Source organism: Carettochelys insculpta, chromosome 11, assembly GCF_033958435.1.
Source record: "Carettochelys insculpta isolate YL-2023 chromosome 11, ASM3395843v1, whole genome shotgun sequence".
Classification (NCBI taxonomy): Eukaryota; Metazoa; Chordata; order Testudines; family Carettochelyidae; genus Carettochelys; species Carettochelys insculpta.
In genome coordinates this window covers 16,631,658-16,637,657 of record NC_134147.1, presented here as the reverse complement: position 1 = coordinate 16,637,657, position 6,000 = coordinate 16,631,658, and the positions used below count along the sequence as shown (strand labels likewise).

Below are 6,000 nucleotides of genomic sequence, written 5' to 3'. Positions count from 1 at the left end.
GGCGGGCAGTGACTGTCCAGTGAGATGCGAGGATCTCTCCCACCGTTGAAGGCAACCCCTGGTGCTCGTTCTCTACGCCAGTCGAGCAAGAGCTTTTAACCAGTAACTGTTGCCTCCCGTGTTGATGCAACACTGTTCAGCGATGCCGGAGTACCTCTCCGGGTGTGAGCCTGGGCACTTATTATGGAGACTCTGGGCTGCCCAGACACCAGTGCCCCCTCTCGGCTTTACTGATATAGTCCAAAGGAGAGGATAACCTCCACGTCTGGTACCAGTTCAGCTGCAGGAGTTGCCGGGACAGTGCCAGAAGCTGACACCGAACCACCTTCGGACTCCACTCTGGATTGTCTGTCAGGGTTCACTCCCTTAGCCTCTCTCCTTCCCAGGGTAACCCACAAGGCAGTGGGGTGTGGAGAATGTGGTTAAGGATCCCACTACTTCATACCTCCCTGTCACCACAAGTCACCATAGCTCCCTGTGGAGCAATGACCTCATATCCCCGGGACCCTCCTCCCTACCTTCCCCCCCCCAGCTACCATCATCATAGGACCATCCCCAACCCACTACCCCCATCTGCTCCCATGTCCGCCCTCCTCACTGCACTCGCCCCTCTCCCCCCAGCTGCTCTCAGTGCCCCCAGGTCCACCTTCCCCCATCGCTCTTCAGGCTCTTCTCTTCAGAGACTCCTTTTCCTGGTAGTGCTGCCTTGCAGGGCACAGGTCGAACACCACACCTGAAAAGGACAACAAACACGGGGCTCCTCCCTCGGCGAACTCCCAGAGGCAAACTCCCTTCCCTGTTAGCTGCTCACAGAGTTTGCTGAAAGCTCCCTTCTTATAGGGAGAGCTGCTAGCTGGTGAGGCCTGGCTCAAAGCCTTGCCTCCAGTCTAATCAGCCCTTGAAGGCTCACCTGGCAGGGAATGCCCGCAATTCACACCTTGCAAACTGCTCCTCTCTGCACAGCACAAGCTCAGGCACATAGGCAACTGATCAAACTGCCCTGCTCTGCAAACTAACATAGCTGCAGACAGACAGACATTCACCCACCAGCTCACCACACAGCCCCCCAAATCCCACACTCACCCAAGCTCCTCTAGGATGCTTTGCCCAGAGGCAAACTCCCTTCCCTGTTAGCTGCTGCCCCCGTTCGCTGCTCACAGTGTTCACTGAAATCTTTGCTGTTACTGGCTTAAAATATTAGCTGCAATAAAACCGTATCTGTTCTTATCAGTCATGTTTGTCAGATATAAGAGTGGCTAGTGGAGGCTCTCTTTTGTTGGACTGTGACTCTGCTCTTGTTCCATCCGCTCAGATCCTCAGTCCAGTTGATTGTGATCCTGCTTCAAGCATCCTTGTTCCAGAGATTTCTGAGGTACCTACGGTACTTCCAGATATGAGCTCCTGTACTGATGTTTTGACAGTGCAGCGGGTGCCCGGTTTGGAGCCTCTTTATCTGGATTTTCCTATACCCGATCACACTCTTCTCTGTCCGGACTGTTGTTTTCCCTTTCGTGGGATGAAGACGCTGGGGGCCGTTAGTAAGCACGTGAGGGCGGCACACAGAAAGAGGATTGCCTTTTGTTGTGAACCCTGTCACACCCTTTTTGACACGCAGAAGCAGTGTGAGCATCATCAGGTCAATGTTTGCAGAGGCCCCTCCGCTCGTGTTGTTTCTACAGTTCCAATTCGCTTGGTGCCAACGACGCCCTTTGATATGAAGCATTTGACGCCGGATGGAGTTGCTCTGCCTCTGGACTTGTGCCTCTCTGCTGTGCAGAATGCTGCTATGTTGCCAACTGGCCCTTCAACTGATGGCCCTGAGATGCGAGCCTCCCCCATGCGTTCTAGCCCTGCGATGAGACTTAGTCCCTCGCTTTCCATCGTTGTGCCAGAGAACAGCTCGCTCTCGGGGTCTTCCCTGCTTACTTCTGTTGGCCAGAAGACGCCTCCCACTTTGGTTCTTAAAGACATCTCTGACCGCCTGGACCAGCTGCTTTCCCATGTTTGGAATGTAAGCGGTTCACGCAGGATCAGCCGGAAGCCTGGTGGTCGTTCCGACGCCCCCAGTGTGTCTGAGCTTTCAGGTGCCAGACTTGGTTCTTTTAACACAGCTATTCCATCATTGGAACCTGTTGTTATAGCTCCCGGACGGGCTTCCTGTGCCCTTACGAGCTCTTTGCCAGCTGTTCTGGAGCCTGAGTTGACGTTTTACTGGGAAGGAGGATGTGTCCATCAGCAGACTGCTTCTGCTTGGCAACTTTTCTGGTTACGGGAACTGGCCGTGGTTAACAACTATGACGATTTGGTGGGCGTCACCGAGCGCTCGACGCAGGACTTGTCTATGGATGCTGACGGCAGCCAGAGGTGTCGTCAAGATGTTGCCCATTGCTCCTGTGCGCCCACTACTTCTGGCACCAGAGTTGGTAGACGTAGCAATCTTGGCTGCCGTGGTGCTCCTATTGCTGCTACTTGTCTTCAGGGATTGTACCATGTCAATCGCCAAAAGGGCTACGAGGGAAATCTTGGAGGGAGCCCCGATGCACTGTTTCAATTCTTCAGAGGTGCTCTATTCTTATTTTGTGGCCCTATTTGAGGATGAACCCTCTCGGGATCAGTCTAGACCAGATTGTCCAAATCGTCAGCGGCCTCAAACCTCGGTAACCTGGGGAAACAGAGACTTTACGCCCCAGGAGATACAAGCCAGGTTGAGGAGGACTGTTAATACAGCTCCGGGGAAGGATGGCATTCATTTCTCTCGTCTTAAGCAACGTGACCCCGGTTGTTTGGTTCTCGCCACCCTCTTTACTATCTGTAAGAAATTGCGGCGTATCCCTGGTGCTAAGAAGTAGTCTCTGACTGTCCTCCTGTTCAAGAAGGGTGATCGTGATGACCCTGCCTATTGGAGACCCATCGTGCTAAGCAGCGCCTTGTGCAAATTGTATGCTAGCTGCTTAGTGGCCAGGGTCACAGATTGGGTGGTACATGGTGGTGCTGTCAGCTCCTCGCAGAAGGGTTTTCTTTTCTTGTGAGGGCTGTTATGAGCACAATTTTTTGCTCCAGACAGCCATCACGGAGACAAGGAGATCTCAGGGCCAGCGTGCGGTGGCTTGGCTGGATTTGTCAAACGCTTTTGGCTCTGTTCCCCACCAGCACATTTTTAGTGTTCTTGTGGACTTCAGGATTCTGGATGGCTTTTTGACCATCCTCCGTGACCTTTATGATGATTGCGTTATGACTGTCCACGCTGTCAGCGGAGAGACTGCCCCTATTCATATTTGCCGTGGCGTGAAGCAGGGCTGTCCTCTTAGCCCTATCATTTTTAACCTGGCCATGGAGCCGCTTTTGCAGGCTATTTCCAGTAGCCGAGATGGATTGGACCTTTGATGTGCTGGCGCATGCTGATGACTTGGTCCTGATTGCGGACAGCGCAGAGGGTCTTCAGCATATGCTCCATGTCGCTGGTCAGGCCGCCGAATGGATGGGATTGCGTTTTAATCCAAAGAAGTGCGCTTCCCTCCATGTTTTCGGCAGCCAGAAGTCTCTTGTTGAGTCTACTGTGTTCTCTGTCCAGGGTCAGTTTATGAGGGCCCCCCCCACAGACGAGAGCCAATTTTATCAACGTTTGGGCACCCTGACGGGGGTCTGGATTCGGGGTATGCGGGACAATACCATCCGTGGGATCTTGAGATGCCGAATGGCTTGACAATTCCCTTCTAGCACCATGGCAAAAAACTGATGCCCTCAACTCGTTCCTCATTCCATGCATTTCCTTTACCCTCCAAGGCTCTGTGTTGCTAAAGTCCCCCTGAACAAAGCGGATAAGATCATTCGTCATCTGGTCCGGAAGTGGATGTTTCTCCCTTCAAGGGCTACTTCAGATATTGTTTATATTTCCAATCGGCAGGGAGGCGCTAACCTGCCACGAATGGGGGACTCGTGCAACATAGCAACTATTATTCACGCCTTCCGCCTCCCGACTTGCCCAGATCCGAGAGTGCGGACCGTCACGGAAAACGCTCTGTGTGATGTTGCATGGAGGAAGATCGGTAGAGTCCCCACCACTCAGGATCTTGTCATCTACCTGAGCGGTTCCCTCGAGGGCGAGTTCGGCGATTTGTCATCGCTCTGGTCGCGACCCCGTCATGCCACCCATTGTCTGGGCAAGCGGATTGGCTGTCGCTGGGTGTGGGGAGTGAGGAATGTCAGGAATTGGGCGTTTTGATCCCCCGAGTTACTGCGGTGGGGCATACTATTGTCACCCCGTCCACTCAGACGCTGTCGGAGCGTCTGCTGAAGGGTACCGTTCATCATCCGTATGCAGAAGCCCTGAAGAAGCAGCTGGACCAGTGGAAGGTGTTTGATGTTACGAGTCGTTTCTTGTTCTTTAGAGTTGCCCACTGCTCACCTTTTAATGATCTGCAGCACTAAGGGTCTGTCCTGATCCCTTCCTGGAACATCTGGAGACACAGTCTTGCATGCATACATCTATTCTCACTCCCAAAACAAGGAGCTTTCATTAGCACAGAGACAATCAGTATTGAGACTGAACAGCAAGTTAATTTCAACAACCACCACACTGTTTTATAATCTGAGTTCAATATCAGATACAGGTGAACGTTGCACGTAACTGAAAGAGTTTTATCCTACAACGGTATAGCTTGCTTTTAGGCGCTTCATAAAGAATAAGAATAATAGATAAGGATGACGGGGAGCCCCCTACTTCCACCAGCCCTGGAGGCCTGCTGGGCTCCTGCAGACCTGCCTCTCACAAAAACTTGGATTGTTCTCACTGCAGAGGTAGACCTTCAGGTGGCTGATACCAGAGCAAATTTCTTCACCCTCTGCTTAAAGAAAAGCCCCCCTCTCCCCCCACAACCCAATACAAACTCTATTTTTCAACCAGGATATTCTCCCAGAGGGGAGGTGCACCGTTCCTGGAAGTACTGCAATACCAGGTCGATGCGTGGAGTGGATGGAGCAAGCTCCTATTCCATCTCCCTGTTCCAAAAATCCATTTAATATATAGGTCCTCAGATAGAGGACGTATCAGATATTAACTTATGACAACAGATATGGTTTTACTAAAGTGATTGTTTCCAAGAAATAACAACAAAAGTACATTCAGTAAGGTACGACCTTTAAAATCTAGTAATTAAGGATAAGTTAATATAAACAAAATCAAATATAGTTTAAAACAAAAGGTCCAAGAACATAACCCACCTTATACCAAATATACAAAAAAAACGTTCTATGTATAAAACTTACAAACTTTTCATTGGGGGGCATCACCGTCAAAATATAACAATCTACATACAATAGGTAGGCAGAGCACTCTCCAAACAATAAAAGAGAAAAGAGATGTATGTACAAAATTATAAAACATTTAAAATCTAAGGATCAAAAATAAACAAATACAAAATTAAAAACAAAAAATATATATAAAGAATCTATAAACTATTAAAAAAATCCCCTCTCTATGGCCACGTCTACACGTGCACGCTACTTCGAAGTAGCGGTGCCAACTTCGAAATAGTGCCCGTCACGGCTACACGTGTTGGGCGCTATTTCGAAGTTGAAATCAACGTTACGCGGCGAGACGTCAAAGTCGCTAACCCCATGAGGGGATGGGAATAGCGCCCTACTTCGAAGTTGAACGTCGAAGTAGGGCACGTGTAGCCGATCCACATCCCGCAACATCGAAATAGCGGGGTCCGCCATGGCGGCCATCAGCTGAGGGGTTGAGAGACGCTCTCTCTCCAGCCCCTGCAGGGCTCTATGGTCACCGTGTGCAGCAGCCCTTAGCCCAGGGCCTCTGGCTGCTGCTGCGGCAGCTGGGGATCCATGCTGCATGCACAGGGTCTGCAACCAGTTGTCGGCTCTGTGGATCTTGTGTTGTTTAGTGCAACTGTGTCTGGGAGGGGCCCTTTAAGGGAGCAGCTTGCTGTTGAGTCCGCCCTGTGACCCTGTCTGCAGCTGTGCCTGGCACCCTTATTTTGATGT

At 51.0% G+C, this 6,000-nt stretch overlaps 1 pseudogene; it reads right to left on the bottom strand.

Annotated features, from left to right (window-relative positions):
• Nucleotides 1-4,918: 4,918 nt before the first annotated feature.
• On the bottom strand, nt 4,919-5,091 carry LOC142019401 (U2 spliceosomal RNA; annotated as a pseudogene).
• Nucleotides 5,092-6,000: the final 909 nt, after the last annotated feature.